The sequence below is a fragment of the Pinus tabuliformis genome, chromosome 5_1, assembly GCF_031772625.1.
Source record: "Pinus tabuliformis cultivar Carrire ecotype Pingquan chromosome 5_1, CPIR1, whole genome shotgun sequence".
Lineage (NCBI taxonomy): Eukaryota > Viridiplantae > Streptophyta > Pinopsida > Pinales > Pinaceae > Pinus > Pinus tabuliformis.
The window spans coordinates 252538846-252557877 of NC_142305.1; the positions used below are offsets into that span (position 1 = coordinate 252538846).

The 19032-nt window shown below is 38.4% G+C and overlaps 1 protein-coding gene across 6 annotated transcripts in view; it reads right to left on the minus strand.

The window, feature by feature from the left end:
• LOC149164359 (uncharacterized) overlaps positions 1-15003 on the minus strand; it is a 240123-nt gene extending 225120 nt beyond the window's left edge. For 2 of the 6 annotated variants that reach the window (XM_089432075.1, XM_089432073.1), the window contains exon 1: positions 14721-15002. The gene's annotated coding sequence lies outside the window, so the exon portion shown is untranslated. Of the gene's footprint in view, positions 1-14714 lie in introns of all 6 variants that reach the window. The other 4 variants (XM_089432074.1, XM_089432072.1, XM_089432077.1 and 1 more) reach the window with 3 other exon arrangements.
• Positions 15004-19032: the final 4029 nt, after the last annotated feature.

Below are 19032 nucleotides of genomic sequence, written 5' to 3' on the forward strand. Positions count from 1 at the left end.
ACCAGAAGAATGCCCCAATGCCCTATAATTCAGGGCACAACCTGACGGGTGCCCCAACACTCTGTTTACCAATTGTTAATAAGGATGATTCATCGCCCTGTAATTTATCAGCCCCAAGTGAAAGGATGCCAAACGTCCTGCATAGGATACAACCTGCCCTAGCACCACCCTGCCGCCCTGAAGTGTTTTCAAGCCATAACCTAAAGGTGACTTCAATCACCTGCCTTGCACCACCCTACCACCCTAATCAACAAGCAGACCACGTTTCACAATTTTCAGACTGGATCCCCCTGTGCTCTGAATCAATATAAGATAATTGAATAGAAGATGTGTTGTATTGTATAACCTGTCAAATCCTGGTAACCATTGATCACTATACAAAATTGTCCAAACAAATCACTACACTATGTTGCACAAACTGATCACTACACTGCGCATCAAACCCTGCTACCAAATCAACTGACAATTGCACAAGTTAACCATTGTTCATCATTGTACGAACTGCTACCACTAACCACTACACATCACTACATGTCACTGCTCACATAGGCCATTGTACATTACTACTAAATCATTGCATTGCACATGAATAGATGAGCATTCATGTGCTCACTACGTTGGTTACCAATATCACTGAACCAATCACCCTTTACTGTTGAAAATGTTGAACCCAAATCTCTGATAATGACATACTCCAAGATGCTTCAAGTCATCCCTATGACCTGCTACCAATGCTCTCAAACTCTGCCCACGAAGAGCTACCAGCATATGTCTCTTCACTACTAATCACTAGTCATACACTGTTATCCATCTTCACATCAATAAGTTGTACAACAAGATGATATTGCCCTCAAAGACCTACTATCATGTAAAGTCATGTCATTATGATAGTACACCCTCTACATCATCACTACAAATCCCTAGATCATCACTAGTACAAATTCCTAGGTTATAACTGTCATAGGTCTATGTGCCACAATCTATGGATCAAGTGAAGTCAAGGTGTCAACGCATCATTGTCAAGTCAACCTAGGATGATTATCATAAATATCATATATATCAAAACCTTAGGCAACAAACTTGACTCAAACGTTGTTAATCAAGCAAACCATAGCATCTTTAATATCTTTGCTTTAAAGATCAATCAGTTTTGCTCAATAATTATTATGAAACCCTAGGCAGCATCAAATAACTCTAATCACTACTAAGCCCTCAACAACCATGTAATCTTAACAGTACTCTCGAGTCTCTATGCATCAAACACATCTTTACTCATGTCCTCCTCACAGTACTCTCTATGCATCAAACACATCTTTATTCAGGATTAGATCCTGATTAAATATGCATCAACTAGACAATAGTATTGTCAATACCTACCTAGCTGCTTCTTAACAGGTATCTAACAGTTTATTAAATATAGTCATATGATGACGTCAATGGTCAATGTCATAGCTTTACTACAAGTATTCAAACAATCAAAAGAGTGTCTTCTGAACGCTGATGTAGGCTTCAGAACTGTTTTGCCATGATAAGAGTCAAGATTGTTGAATATATATACATATGCTAGCCTTAACCACAGTCTTGTATCTAGCTTAGGTCTGCTCAAGAGCCTGTGTTGTTTATGTATCAATGATTGACCTAGATGAAAGGTAGAATTATGATATATTTATAATGGATCACTTCAACAAACTTCAAATTTAATAATTGGCTTAGTGCATGATACTGAAACTCAAACGATGAACCCCTTACAACCACTGTCTTACAGTGAGAAACACTGTCATATATTGACAACTGTCGTTGAAGATTGTGTTGTTATATGAAATGATTAAGACTCACTGTTCAAGGCAAAATTGTAATCAATTTAGACTTCAATTCTCCCTTATCTCAAACATCTCTAACTTCTCCACAGTGAACTTATATATCACTGTACAAGGTCTGAACCTAAAGTCCTAAACAGTGCCCTAGAATGATCCCTAACCAGACCTAAAAAAAATGCCCTAAGACAAGCCTCAAACTAGTCTAGAATACGCTCTCTAAAACAAGACAACAAATGATCACAACAGAACTAGTCTTATTTTATTTGAACCAACAAAATTATCCCAAGGAATCCCAACAAAAACCAAAAGAAAAACAATAAAAAAGTCCCTGAAATGTACAGTAATATGTGCCCTAGAGAGGGTTGAAGAATTGTACTCAATTAATTTGCTCAAACGTATCCCATAATACCCAAGGCAAAACAAAACAAAAAAATACAACGCAAAAACCTTGTTTGTGACTGCTTATACAGGACCAAAATTTTGTATGGCCTCAAGTCCGAGACTTAATCCATGTACGTGCAATTTGCAAAAGACTAACCTAAAATATAGTGAATGCCCTGTCCAAATGAATTCCTCCACCACAGGTCTGAGCTTTAAGGACAAAAGATAAGTTGCCTCTCAAGACCTTTAGGCCTTCGCTCTTTCAAAAGATCGCAGAATCATATGACAATCAAGCCTTAACTACTGATTTTTTCGCTGTCCTTGCCTCAGATAGGTCGAACAATTTCAGAGGTGTGAAATAATAAGATAAATGTGTTAAGAATGTTATGGCTTGAAATTAGATTAGGTCTTCTTTTATAGATCAATGCAAGGGCTCCTAAGTTAGGCATTAGAGGATTTTAGGAGCTTAAACATTTTTAATAATGTTAATTAGTTTAATAATCATGCTTGTTTTTGTTAACTTAAATTTTAATCAAAAGGTCTTACCCGTAGCAAAGGAATTTAGGCAATTTTATGATGAAAGACCCTTCTCATAAGTGCGATACCTTTCCATACGATAATTACTTCTTAAAACATGAGAATAAACCCTCATGCTTAGTTGTTGAGGCCCATAACCAGTGAAATTATGCCATGTCACCACCCCTTGGGGTTTTAGCCCAGAAATTGGGGTCACAAACTTCAAACTCAATTATCTCTCAAACCAGGAGGCCTCTCGAGGCGTACCACATACCACCGGAAAGATCTCGACAAGGAGAATCCAATGACATGGATTTCCAAGTTAAACTCAACAAAGTCGGGGTACATCCTCAGTGCAAGGAACCCAAACCCTAGGACTTGGGTTTTCAACCATCCAACAATGTAGCCTTCAACTTGGTGTCATCCAGACAATTCTAGGAAGTGTTCATTGTTCATTTGACATCAATGACGGGTGTTTCAATCAAAGTCAAACCCCAGGGTTGACATCAATGACAACACCATCCAACATATTTCGCTGATTTAAACCTTAATATAGCCCTACAACAACAAAAATAAAAGTAAATTTTTGGATTTTATGATTGACTATTGGGAGAAAGACTAGTCCCTACTTTTTTTATAAGCATATGGGATCAACTACGGACTCCCTTGTGAAAGAATGAGAGGATATAAAATGACTTCTAGGATTGTCCAGACTCCACTATTACCCCTAGAGGATTTACCTTGTAACATACAAAATTCAAGAATTCAAAGGAAGTTTCTCCACTAGAAAGCTTCACAAGGCTTTTAAAGCATTGATTTGCTCAAAAGATGTAACGACCCATCTCAAATCACGAGTAGCATAGCAATATTAGCATGCATGTGAGGCATGCATATGATAGCTACATATGCATGCATCACATACATTGCAATAGTATATATATTAATTACTCATGAAGAATGTCTGAATATAGGATAAATGAATTAATTATCGAAGGTGCTAATTAAATACCTAACTCTCATAAATAGAATGAATATATATTAAGTAAGAGATATAGTGAATATATTGAGTTTATTCATAGGTTCACCACCCAGTATATATAACTATACTACATTACAAAAATACACTTATAACCCAAAATATATTTTAAATGATTACATAAGCCAAATCCAAAATTGTATTATTAAATGTCCGCAAGGGGTAGCTCAAGTGGCAATGACCGTGGAAATGAAGTCTCACCGAACCGGAGATCTTGGGTTCGATTCTTGTGCTACCCTCCCCGGAAATGGGGTGAATAACGGACATGTAAAAATTCGAAAATGAGAAGGTCCTACCAAGCTTACAAAAAAAAAAAAAAATTGTATTATTAAATATTATATGTTATAAAAAAAACATTATTTAGAACATTGTAACACTATATGACTATATAATATTTTATCAAATCTAAACACCAACCGTCAAAATTAAAAGTGACTTCACCTTATGTTATAATGTCATTTGATTCATAATTGGGATTGGATTTACTCGGAGAGCTGCAACTTGAGCTAGGGTTAGAGTTGGCGCTAGGGTTTTGACTTAGGGTTCCATGGTGGGACACGCAGGGGGGAGCGCCGCTCCCTCCTACAGTCAACTAGTCACAAAGGGAGGTAAGGACGTAGGAGGGAAGCATTTCAAAAAACCATTGGAAAAGGTTTCCAAAGCAAGAGGAAATGGAAGATTTGGAAGAAACGAACTTCAAGATTAGGAAGGGAATCAACAGGAAACAAGTAAAGAAAAGGAGAATGGAGGCAACAGTAAAAAAACAACTTCCATAAGGACCACGGGAGTCTGTAAACCCAAGTCGAGTATTATTCCCCGAGTCATATTGAGTGATCCAACGATACAAGCGCATAGGGACCATATGATAGAACATGCGATCATATGCAAGTTCATGGGCTTATGGCCGACAAAGAGGGCATTACATGTCTGGATAAGGAGCCATTGGAAGCCAAAGGGAGAAATACATTTACATCTGGGTTCTAAGGGCTTCTTCACGGTGGTGTTCACAAGCCTAGAGGACAAAGACAGAGTGTTCGAAGGGGGGCCTTATTTCTATGCTGTAGCATGACTCTACATGCAACCATGGATGATGAACTTTGTCCCAGAACGTGAGACATTCACATCAGTACCGGTTTGGATTAGACTATACTCCCTTCCTCTGGATTATTGGCTACCAGAATCTTTGAAAACCATAGGCAACAAGCTGGGGCATTTTCTAAAGATCTCAGAGGCAACCCTGAAAGGAAAATATACCTCCTTCGCCCGAATATGTGTGGAAATGGACCTATCTGGAGCCCTTCCGGAAGCGATAATTTTAGAGGTATATGATGAAGAATGGGTGCAGACTGTGGACTATGAGCACATACCATTTAGGTGCCGCAAATGTCATGAACATGGCCATCTATTCAGAGACTGCCCAACAAACAATATGGAAGGCAATGGGAAAACTACTTTGGATAGAGATCACGAGGGTTTCACCAAGGTTGGGGGCAAAGGGAAAGGGGGTAAACGTCCACACAAGAAGATCAGTGAGGACAGACACACAAGACACAACAGTTTCAAAATCCTAGAGGAAGTAGAGGAGAACATGGAGACAGTCCAGGACATGGAGAACATAACCAAGGAGCGGGATAAGGAAGCTGAAATGGAGGATATCGCAGTGAACAACTAGCAAAAGGATGATCTACCAAGCTGCATGGAGATCAGTAGGGACCATGAGATGACTCCAAGTGAGGCAGGAACGGAGGACCATGAACTACAGGAGATTCTAGATAGGGAAAATCTAGATCTAGAGAAATTTCTGGAACAAGGAAAGAACATAGGAGTGGACTCCCTACCAAAAGAAGATTATGACAGAGTACAACAGCTCTTTCTATGGAGGTCACAATCGAAGGGAACTGGTGTCAAAAGAAACCATGAAAGCCACGATCCAAGTGGGGTCAAAATGATGGAGAATTCACAAGCACAATCTCCAAAGAACTCAGGAAGGAAAAGAGGAAGAAAAAGACAGAATGAGCTGCTAAACGAATGTGGAAAACTATTGATTAACTCAGGTAAGATGAAAGATCTCACCAGCTATTCCTTTACTAACCTTTCTTAATGAAGCTCACAACCTGGAATATTAGAGGTATAGGGAGTAGAAGGAAACAAAGGAATCTAAGTAATAGAATGAAAGAAGAAAAACCAGACATGGTTTTTATTCAGGAGACAAAATGTTTGATGGATAAAATAAGAGAAATTCATAATAAGTGGTTAATCAAGTATGAGTATCTAGAGGTTAAGGCAAATAACTCGGCGGGGGGGATTCTCACGCTGTGGGATCCACAGAAATTTGGAATCCTAGATGCTGAAGCATCCAGGAACTATCTTTCTTTGGTGTGTCAACCTGTAGGTGATAAGGAGATATATATGATTACAAATGTTTATGGACCTCAAAAGCAAGCAGATAAACTCAAGCTTCTCACCTCCCTAGAGGATCTAAGAGCAAGACATCCCAATATGCCTTGGATCGTTGCAGGAGATTTCAATATGATAAGATCTCTTTCAGAGAAAAAAGGAGGCACTAGACAGCTAGGCAGAGACTCCATAGCCTTCCAGGACTTCATTATGAACATGGGACTAGTGGACATTGAAATAATAAATGGAACTTTCACATGGAACAATAAAAGGGGAGGGGCTTCTCAAGTGGCTTCCAAACTTGATAGATTTATTGTTTCAGAGGATCTCCTCCTCACAGGACCCGCCATGATAGCTTCCATTCTACCCTTTGGAGGTTCGGATCACTGGCCAGTACAGCTGGAAGCTACCTTTATGGGCACTCCGAGAAACAAACCTTTCAGGTTTGAAAATGCCTGGCTCTCACACCCTAAATTCACTAGTAACATTGATAAATGGTGGAGAGAGGAGTTGAACATTCAAGGCACTAAAATGTTCATGCTCCAGCAGAAACTTAAACACATTAAATCCAAACTTAAAGCTTGGAACAAAAAGGAATTTGGCGATATCTTCAAGGCCAAAAGAGAAATTGAGCAGAAGCTCCAGGAAATCAATCAGATCAACATCATAGAGGGCTTCACCGAAGAGAGGCAAAAACTAACTGACTCTTTGCAGGAAGAATGGGAGGATCGATGCTTACAAGAGGAAATTTTCTGGAGGCAGAAATCTAGGATTCAATGGATTAAAGAGGGAGAAAGAAATACAAAGTTCTTTCATAAATCCACTATGGCTCACAGGGCACACAACAGAATCACAAAGATCAAAGATTCTCAAGGCATTGAGCTTGTCTCTCACAATGATATGGAATCGATCCTTGTACAACACTTCTTCAATATTGCAAAGGAGCCAATGGAGGATAGATCCAGGTTCATTGATCATTTCACCCAGTATATCCCTAAGCTGGTTACCAGAGAGGACAACCACAATCTTAACAGGCCAGTTTCGGAAGAGGAGGTCAGTGAGGTGATTAATGAAATGCAAAGTGGAAAAGCACCAGGCCCGGATGGATTCAATGTAGACTTCTTCAAAGCCTGTTGGGAAACAGTCAAACAGGATATCCTCGAGGTTGTGGAAGACTCGAGAAAATCCAAAAAGGTTCTGAAGGCTCTTAATGCTTCCTTCATAGCTTTAATCCCTAAGCAGGAAAATGCCATGACTCCGGATGGTTTTCGACCCATAGCCTTATGTAATGTGGTGTATAAAATCATTTCCAAAGTGATAGCCAATAGACTCAAGCCCCTTCTACCTTCTCTCATCTCGGAAGAGCAAACAGGCTATGTGGAAGGAAGACAAATTCTCAACAATATCATCCAAGTGCATGAGGTGGTACACTCTCTCAAAAGCAACAAACAAGCGGGTATGATCATTCAGTTGGACCTAGCAAAAGCCTATGACAAACTAAGCTGGTCTTATATAAGAGAAATTCTAAAAGCCTATGGCTTTGACCAAAATTGGATAAGATGGGTTATGGCACTAGTTACCACGACCAGTTTTTCCATACTGCTTAATGGAGCTCCATCAAGAACCTTCACACCCTCTAGAGGACTCAAACAAGGTGATCCGCTCTCACCTTTCCTCTTCATCCTCATGATGGAAGGGCTAGGTAGGGCAATCAAAATGGCAAATGTTGAAGGTCGAATCCAGGGTATCAAGCTCACCTCGGATGGAGCGGCAAACACTCATCAACAATTTGTGGATGATACAATGTTGTAGGGCATACCCACAGTCAGGGAAGCCAGAGCAATCAAAAACATCTTAAACGACTTTGCTATGGCAGCAGGTACAGAGGTAAGCCTCAACAAGTCCAAAGTCTTTTTCTTTAACACTAATATTGCTATTCAGAGAAACATTACCAGAATTCTTGGTTTTCAAAGGGAACAGTTACCTTCCAAATATCTTGGCATTCCTCTTACTGACAAACCTCTAAGCAAGAAAGTGTGGGAACCAATATTAAATAAACTTCAGGACAAGGTCAGAAAATGGACATGTAGGTCTTTAAATTTAGCAGGGCGCCTTGTGCTCACACAGGCGGTCTTGCAGGCCATTCCCATTTTCATGTTTTCAGCTCTCCCTGCTCCTCAAGGTATTAAGCAGCAGATAAGGAGCATACAAAGGGACTTTCTGTGGGGCAGAGGGGAAGAGAAAAAGAAGTGGGCTTTAGTAGCCTAGGACAAGCTCTGCAAGCCCAAAAGCCATGGCGGCTTGGGGCTGCATGATCCTGAGACTCTCAGCAAAGTTTCAGGAGCTAAGCTTTGGTGGAGATGGATCAAGGAGTCGAATGCCCCCTGGGCTAAGCTTTGGAAACAAAAGTATGCCAAGTATTGGCAGGAGAAGGATCATATTAGAATGTCAGGACAAATCAAGGGCTCCCACATTTGGAACCTTGCCTGGGAGAATAAAAGCATTGTTCAGCAACACTGTTTCTGGGAAATCCGAGCAGGGGACCTCGCTCGATTTTGGGAGGACAGCTGGCAACAGGAACCCAACCTGTATAGGGATGACTTGGCAGCTCTCAAGAGTGACACAGATAGCAAAGGTTGGTTTTTGGTAAAAGATTTCTGGGACCAGGGAAGGAATAATGAAAAATGGAGGAAATGGAAGGATCTAAGTTACAGTGATGAGAGTCCTCTGAAGGCCAAGGCAGACGCTCTCACCCAGGACTTAGAGCATAGAAGGATTCTGGTTTCCTCCTCACCTGACCAATTAAGATGGGGAAAGAATAATGAAGGTAACTTTAACCTCAAAGAGGCAAAACAGGAAGTCACAGGATTTAACTTTGTGAATACTGATCAAGTCTGGAAGAAGCTTTGGCAAAACCCCCACTGGATGAAAATAAAGTTATTCATCTGGCTAGTGCATCAAAGGAAGATCTTAACTTGGGAGAATCTCCTAAAGAAAGGCTTCATTGGCCCTTCCAAATGTCACCTCTGTGGCTCACATGAGGAAACAATTGAACACCTTCTCAACCTCTGCCCTTTCACATCTAGGGTGTGGGACTAGGTGGCCTCAATCTTCAGACAAACTGATAGGGACAGTCTCAGCATATCCAACACTTTGAAAAACTGGAGGAAGAACTTCTCAGGGAATGAGATTATTAACAAAGCCTGGATTCTGGTTCCAGGCTTTGTCATTTGGAATGTTTGGAAAGAGCGCAACAGGTGGATCTTCAAAGATAAAACAAGCAAGCCCCAACACATAATTGATCAAATTCTAAGGCAGCTTAAAGACACAGTAAGAAGCTTATTGAGGACACTTCCTAAGGATCCTCCTCTGCCTCAAGAGGAGAATATTATACTTCATTTGGGTCTCCAGTCCATAAGTCCTCAAGGAATAATAAAGGGAGTGAGCTTAATAAATACAGGGGCCAGCATTTGGAAGCCCCCTCCTTATGGTTTCTTCAAGGTTAACATCGATGGAGCTTCTAAGGGCAACCCAGGTTTAGCTGGCTTTGGGGGTGCCATAAGAGATTATCAGGGGCAAACAAAGAAAATCTTCCATGGCCACTTGGGGAAGGTCACTAATAACATGGCTGAGCTCCTGGCATTAGAGCAATGCTTGGAAATCCTGGTGGAGTCAAATTCACATAATGTTATCATTGAAGCAGATTCGGAATTGATCATTAGAGCGGCCAAGAAAATATGCAATGGAACTTCTCCAGATAAAGTGTCGAAGCATTGGAAGCTCCTGCAGGTCTTTCACCGTATCCACTCCCACCTGCAAACCCTTAAAACTGTCAGATTTGTCCATGTGAAAAGGAAAGCAAACATGTTAGCGGATCGGTTGGCGAACAAAGGAGTGACCAATAGGGATAGGGATTCTCAGTATGCTTGGGATTCGTTACCTACAAGAAAACTGCGAGAGGATTGTCTCTATCTGGCAACCAAAGATATGGAACTATGGATGAACAGGACAGATCGAAGGGATTCAGGAGACAGGCGGGAGGATGGTGAACCCTAAACCGTCTGACCATTTTTGGTTTTGGCTACTTTCCAAAGCTCTGATTACTTTTGGTTGGATGGTGAAGGTACTGACTCGGGTAGCACCACAGATTTGGTCACCTGTTTTCATTTTGCTTAGAGGGTGCTTGACGGAGAATCTAGGCGGAAGGCTCAGAAATTGCCCACGGGACTGGTCTGACGGTCATCGCTTGGCGACAGAGCGTAATTGCTTTTCCATGAAACAACGGATTCAAAACCACAAGTGGTATATCGGGCGGGGTCCGAATGGTTTTTGGTTTTTTGAAGTTGGCCCCCGATTCCACTCATCATGCGACACGTTGCAGCGAGAGGTGAGAGAAAACCGCCCTCATCGGATGGTTAACCCTCGTGCTTCTCGTCCGCCCGATATCCACGAAGGCCGTTGGATCTAAGTTGAGTAGTCAACGGTGGTGATTTGTTCGTGCAAGTTGTTCGAATGTTTCGGACCCGAAAAATTTTAGAGGACTAAGCCTATAGCTTTCGTCGAGTCCGTAAGTTAGTTTTTTGGGTGGTCTGTTGTGGGTTCTCTTGTGGACCCTCGGTGGGACACTAGTAGCTTTTTGTGGGCCTCGATCCGGTGGACTCGTCTTCCAAGGAGTGCAGGGTTTCTTTTGGCTTCTCTTGGGTTTGGGTGAGTGGTTAGGTTTCTGCCTGCCCTGCTGACTGTGGAACTCTCACAGAGCGGGTGCGGCTTCATGTAAATTATGTATTATTGGCTAGCTTAATAGAAGGTCCTACTCTTACTTGATCAAAAAAAATGTCATCTGATTCGATTGAATGCAAGAACATGATGAGGCGGTGGATCTTACGACAACCCCGAAATTAATTCTATAACACTAAAAAGGCAGCCACCGTTTGACAGAAATTAATATTCTTTTATAGGACGGTGAATGAATGCGTAGAGGTGAAGGAACCTTTGCTATTTAGGAGAGGAAGGGCAGTTTGGGAAATCATTCTAGAGTTTTTTTTCGGAGAGATAGAGGAATTTACAACAGAGAGCCACAGACAGAGAGTGAAGCCTTGATTGTTCTCGAAGCTTTTGGGCACAGGGGCCAGAGTGTTTCAATTTTGAAGTATTTTGGAGCTGGGTACTGAGATTGTGACCAGTGTGGCAGGGAGGTTTTGGTCACTTTGGTAATGGGAGTAAATTTGGAGCTACGACAGCTCGGGATCGACTTCAAATGAAAGTTTAGGTAAGTACCTGTAAATGAATGGTTGAATTTTTGTTTCTCTAGATATTCTGAGTATAAATTTCGTTAAAATTCTGTTAATTTTCCAAACTTAGAGCCTATGAGAATTGTTAAATTTTGGTTATGAATTCACTGTTAAGTTAAATTTCATCATTTTATGTTATTATCTAACTTAGGGCGTTAAAAAAGAGACCAAGTGAATGCACCATCTCCATTAGACAAGAACAATTACACTTAATTCATCCATAAACAAATCCAACAAGATTATCCAAATTCATAGGAAATACAAGATCATCCACTAAGTTTATCTCCATAAGAAGTCACTTTAGTCATCTTTTCACTGCCTTTTTCATAATAAGAAAAGTAGACTAGTAGTATAACTCCACAAGTAGCAATGATGCAAATGAGGGTAGCACTTCATCTATTTATATTAGGAAAGCAAATGTTATGCCTCTTCAATAGCTACTATCCACTAAAGGCCCCTAAAACATATGAAAGTCAATGATACAAAGTGGATGGGTCGAGACTGACCCCCAAAAATGCCTCTACAATGAAGAATAAACACTCAATCAACAAGTTATCCTCAATAAATGCTTCATAAAGATCACATGTGCAGGGAAAGTGAGCGAATGAGGTTGACAGACCCTCCAAAATAAGCTAATAATGCTCCAAACATTGTGTCTTTTCACCAAAAGGTGCAACGTCTCACTCAAAAGTCATGTCTCCTCAAAAGAATGTGCCAAATCATCATCCTTCATGTTAAGTCGACGCAAGTATAGTGACATCATATCATCATAAAGGTGCAGCGTCCTCAAGCAAGAGCATGAGGTCATCAACACAAGTGGCTCCATGACCTCTCCAAGGAGGTATCATCATCGTCAAGTGTAACGTCAACATGCAAAAGCTCAATGTCCATCATCAAAGGTGGGGCATCTCAACAAGTCGTCATATCATCCCAAGGACCCAACACCCTCCAAAGGGTATGCAATGTCCTCAATGAAATGTGAAAGAAGATCATCAACATCCTCCAAGGGACCATGTCTATGTCATCATCAGCAAGCAGGGGCTACAAGAATCAAGTAAGACCAACTAACATGTATACAAGAGTCATTGTAACATAAAAAGTGAGAAATGTTTAATGTAAAGGCCATATAAGTAGATCACATCAGGTATCTCCTTCATACTTCACACTAGCTTATGATTTTATGCACTGTCAAGATTAGAATCCGAACCAACCAGTTTCAAAGTGGATACCATTGACAGGCCAGTGGTTCGAGTCTAGTAGAGTCTCTCTAGGTTAGGAGTACACGATGTACTCCAGCAGCATTTACCACAGGCACCACCCACAAAATGTGAGGAAGTGCCTAGAATGTTTCCTTGAGGATGTTTTCAATGAAAAAATATAAAGTCTATCAAGTTGTGGTCTAACAACAAGTTGGAGCAGTTGTCATGAAGACCCAGGTTCAAATCCTGGCAGGCTTGCTCCCACTGCATGGTAGATGGCCAAGTGTGGCCTTTATTGCAGCTGGCCACATTGATGATGTTACAGCCCAGCCACTGATAATATTTTGGCCTGTGTGTCAACATTGTTTATCTTTTGGGTTGTTAATATATCTGCAGTCTCCCGCAATTAATGAGCATTCAGGCCAGCCAAAGATGACCATTTCTAATGGGTAAATACCATCTGAAATGAAAGATACTTATGACAGACCTTTCGGGACATTTATCGCCACAAATATCCTTCTATAAACACTCTTGTCTATTCTTTTAAGCTAAGCTAGAGGATTTCAATGGACAAGAAACATGAGGCCCCCACCTCGTCCCTTTCCCAATGTATCTTATGGGTATAAAATTGATTACAAGGACACTATAGTGTCAGGGCAAGAAAGCGAATGAGAACAGTTCAATGAAACGAGAAACGGGTCTCGTGGCCAACTTTCTAGTGACATAGGCTTCGTGTTTGACTCATTCCAGAACTTACCTCCATTTGACTTAGTTGACACTAATCGTTGGTTAAATTCGGAAGCATACAAGGTCATCCAATTTGTTTGTCAACAACTCAATGGTACTTGTGGAGACCATCAACTGCCACCTCTCTATGTTCCATTTTATAAGAAGAGGCATAACCGTTAAGAACACCTGAACCCCCATGACCAAAACCCCGTTATTAAGTTAAACTCAGATATACTTGTATTATAATAAAGCTTTGAGGGTTGTAATTACTATAAAACTGCTTCTACATATAGCTATGGATACACTAGCTGTAATTCTGACGAGCATTTTTCGTAGAAACATCTCGAGATATATATAAACAAGAATTTGAAAGCCACTTCAAAGTTTCAAACTCAATAAAGCCCCAAACAGCATAAACCTACTCCATATGACCAGAGGTATGTACTTTGCATCCACCATAGTCAAGTAATGCACATATTTTTCAAGACGCTAAGGAGCCTATCCAGGCTATCTTCCAGCGTATACTGGCCTGTCATCAGTCCCTCCATTAAAAGCTTTTTGTATTATCATGCTTCTCTTTTGATGTCGTAGTCCTACATCTGCTCCTGGTCTCTGTTGGTCTGTATGTCTCTATGCCTCATGATCCTGTTGAACATGGTTCCTTCATATCAGTTGACTGGGCGCAACTGTCATCTTGGTGGTCTGCGTTTTTGGTACAGTTTTATAACAGTTTTATAACAGTTTTGTAAAAGTTTCTGGGTCTCAAATCTGGGAGAAGTTCTGTCTCTTCTCAGTGTCATTTATGTCGCTGTCCTGAATTCGATTTCGGTCATTCTGAAAATGATGCTTAGGCATTTCTCATGAAGGTAAAGAATGAGGGCTGGGCTTCTTACCGTAACAGCCTCATACAGTTTTTTTTATCTAGACCTTTATATATACTTAATATAAATATATGATGTTTTTTTCTTCTGAAAAAAAAATTAATGTCGAAAGATATCCCAGCATGGGGATATGCCAATGTAGTCTAGAATGAAATAGATAACCACCATAAGCGAGAGAATGCCCAAAAGGTTTGGCCATCTATACTGAAAGCGAGGCTAGTACAGTAATGAGGGAGAATGCTATTCCTATCACATTAACCCTGTGACTTCCTCAAAGTTGGCCATGGATTCATAAAGCTTTTTGGTGTAGGAAATGCATCATAAACCATCTTGGTCTCACTAAAACAAATGTGAATTATAAGATTACTGAACAATTTCCTACCAGAATGAATGAATCATTTGTTCAACAACCCAAAAATTTTGAGGGTTAATATACTAAATTATCGAAATTCAAAGCAACAATTTACCGTTACCAGCTGTGTTGAATCCTCAAATTCGTTTCACGCGCTCTTCGTCGTCATCCATCAGGAAATTGTGGATGAATCGCATATTCAAATGCGAAACGGCAAAATACAAATGAGAGAGTCCATCAAATGAAAAATTATTTGGACTGAAATATGGTACCGATTATTATCTACGTGGGAAATAACATTAGCTTTTTCCTCTGATACGTGGAGGCCTAGTATGTAACCCAATTGTTTATATAAATTTTCAATACAGCGTGTAAGAAAGAAAGAAATAAAAGATTCTCTCACTGGATAAATGATAAATATTTTCTTTGAAGATCTCACATAAATGAATCTTTTTTTTTCTGTTTCCATGTTCCCAGAGACACTCTTTCTTTTCAAACTTATTTGGTCTTTTCTAATGCCCTATTCCATAGGACAAATTTCTGTATATACTCAAAATATTCAAAGAGCAAATAAAATTAATAAAATGATCCTTAATTATTAAAGTGCATTGAAAATATTTTTTTGGATAAGATTATTGACGATGGGAAAATAAAATCTAAGTCAAAAACGCGTATGTAAGGACTTTACTCTTATTGGAATCTAGATTTTTATTATTTGTGTGGGGTGTTAAGTTCCAGTCATTGGAAGTTATATTTGGATTATTTCACTAGGAGTTATTAATTTTAATGTTATTGCTTTATAAATTTCATTGTTTTTTGAGTTATAAATTTTAATGCTATTTTATTTCAATTTAATATGATTTTCTCTGTTTGGGGTAGTTTAATTGGTAGAAATGAAGTTTTACCGAACCAGAAGTTTTGGGTTCAAATCTTGTTATATCCCCCAATCGGGATGAGAATTGGAATGATGAAGATGTAGAAGTCTTGGGTTCAAATCTTGTGCTATCCCCCGATCAGGGTGAGAAGTTGGACATGATGAAAATGTAGTCTTACCAAGCTTACGAAAAAATAAATTAATTAATTGATACCATTTCACTCTCAACATTGTATTGATTAGTGTGGAAACTCATTTTAATATAGGGAAAAAGAAATTTGTCTTTTGTGTAGAAGTTTTACATCTAGTTTTTGTGTAGAAATTTTATATTTAATTTAAAGAGTTTTTTTAATTAGTTTTGGAGAGGAGAGTATCGATGTTTGTGTAAAGAAAATTGGTCAATACAGCTTGAGTGGGCCTAATGGTTAAGAGCATGTGTTTTCTCTTAAAAGGTCACAAGTTCAAAATCATAGGGGTAGAGTATGTATGCTTTTGTAGACTTAACAAAAAAATCGTTGTGTAGAGGTGGGTCCCTTGTCCCACAAACAAAGGGATCTCATACACCAATTTAGTGTCTAGCTTGGTAGTGACCTTAAAAATGGGTAATAATAATAATAATAGTATCATATAAGTTGGGCAATTGTATACTCATCATTTTCTTCTTTATGCTTATTGTATTTTACAATGTTCTAGTTATAGGGATTGTATTTTACAATATTCTATAATTTTTTTCATTATTCCTTTTTCTTTTCCTTTATCCACCTATTAAATTACTTAAAAGATCAACATACAAGTAAATTATGGAAAATGAAAAGAAATCAAAACAAACAATAAAAATAATAAAAAAATATTTTGTGAGAAAATGATAAAAATTGGTGCATTAATATTCAAAATATAAATTTGTGGTATAAGAGAATCGAGGCATAATATTTTTAAGGGGGAGAATGATAAGAAAGTCACCCAATAAGCAGTAATAATCATAATAGTAGTTTTGTGGGGGAGCAACTAAAAAACTTACCCCAACTACAACCAATGATATTAATAATTTTGTGGGAAGTAGAGCAAAGAAGAAGGTTGCATTAATGCAACAACTAACATATCGAAGAGCTTTCAATGTTTTTCCACTAAGGTGATCATGGCAATTAATTTCATCATTAGCTCTTTGGCTTTGTATTTGTCTCATTTTCGTTATATATTCTATTGATATTGAATTGATGGGTGGGTGAAGAAGTTGAGAACCAAAAACACAAGGAATTATTAGAAGTTGATTTTCAAGTGGATTGAATGAAAGATGCAATTGATGTAGAGAATAAGCAATATGAACAAAAAGCTATTGACATCTAAAATACAAGAATGTTAAGCCTTTGGGTTTTTGTTCATTTCTTCATTAATACTCAACTTCATGTAATTGAGGTTTGGATTTGACTTGCCTTTTATATAATTAGCTTAATGCATTTGTGTTTTCTATATTTTCATTTTTCCTTCACTTTGTTTGAATATCAATTTGGAAGCTCATCATTTACTACATTTTCCTTATTGTTCTTGCTTATCAATTTGAGAGCTCATTCCCCATCACATTTTCTTTAAGTCTTTTGCTTGTTAATTTGTCTCTCAATGAACACTTACATTTCAATGTTTATTTGAAACAAATCACTATATAGTCTTTCTTCCATTCTAGTCCTTTCTTGGGTGGAAAATCAAAGTCATGGATTTTCCGCATCCATATTATGTATAAACCCTAATTTAGTGATTCGAGACCTTCAAAAATCTAGAGTCGGTTTTAAAATTTAAGTAAACATAGGATTAAAGGCAGTAGACAAATTTCCCAAGCCCCCCACATAATTCTACTCATCAAGAACTTTCCAACAATCCAAAGAGCACCTCAAGTAAAGTTCATATGAAGAAGTTATGCATTTAAAAAGTGGACCTATGCTTTGACTACACAATACCAATTAGTGGATACCACATTAATAGCCATTACTCACACAAGCAAAGATAATCACATGTGAGCTTTCAAGAAGACTCTAAAGGTTTGAAATCCCTAACCATAATCAAGAGTTGGGACATGGAAAACCCTAACCCTAATTAAGAGTGGGACACAGAAAAACCCTAACCCATATATATATATCTATATATATATATATATATATATATATATATATATATATATATATTAGTTATGCCATGAGAAAATAAAGTGTTTGTTTCCCTATGACAATGATTTATTATTTAATGGCTATGTAGAACAAAGAAGTGGGATATGTGACTAAAGAAAAGGAAGAAGACCTCATTACAATGTCTCAATCCATATTGTTTGTTGTAACTCCATAATGGATATATTTTCCTTTGTATCTTTCATTGTATATTTAAGAAGAAAAGAGTTATTAAAACAAGTTCATCACACCTTTTGATCTTCTTGGGGAAAACATGGGGCCTTCATTGGGGAAGTAATATATATTGAGGAAAAAAAGACATAATATATTGGGGGATAGATAGGGGGTAAAGGGTTTTTATATTGGAAGGTATAAAAAATGGAGCTCAGAGTTAATGAAAAAATATAAAGGGGTATAAAAAATATTAATGAAAAAATGGATACCTACAATATCTAGTGAAAATGGGGGTTTTTTAAATTGGGGAGGTGTATCGGGTTTGCATTGGTAGGGGGTGTTTGGTCAATTTAGAGTGTCCTAAATTGCTATATTAATTGTCAATCCGGGAGTCGTAAACTGCTGAAGTGAGGCGCGCTATATATGTAAGATAACCAATTTCTTACTTTTTGTCGTTTTTGGTTTTTAGTTTGTTTTTGGCTTTATCTTCGTTGATTCCCTATTATGAGATAGCAATTCTAAAAGTCAAGTATGGATAAAAATGTTCAAGGCAATGATGTCCTTTAAAATGATTTCCAAAACTTCAAACTTGCAAAAAGGTTTTAAAACATGCAATGATGAATTGATTCCTAAAAGAGAATTAAAATATGCCACTATTCCAATTAAACAAACAGTGAACTATTGATCATGAAACCCAGTATCCTTGCTGTTGTCTAAATACAAAAGAAACTGAACTCAAAGAAATCCAAAAATTGCAAGCAAAGTAAAGCTAAGATCAAATTACATCAACTCATATTTTGACCCCTCACCATTCGTCTCGCTCTGGCTTTCAGAGGTAATCATAAACAACTTGAGCAATCTGATATTTAATTTGCAGAAAATAAAACTAATATTAAAATACACACTCATACTTCAATCCCTCACCATTAGTCTCCCTATGGCTTTCAGAGGTAACTGAAAATGACATGAGCAATTCAATAACTAACTTGCAGAAAAATAAACTAATATCAAACTACACACTCATACTTCAATCCCTCACCATTAGTCTCACTATGGCTTTCGGAGGTAACTGAAAATGACATGAGCAATTCAATAACTATCTTGCAGAAAAGTAAATGAGCAAAACTGAAATAAATAAAACAGTGTTGGAACTAAGAACTAAGAGAAATAAATCAGCAGAAGGACAAGAATAATTCCATGTCATTAGTCATTATAAAGCTATGTGCAAATGC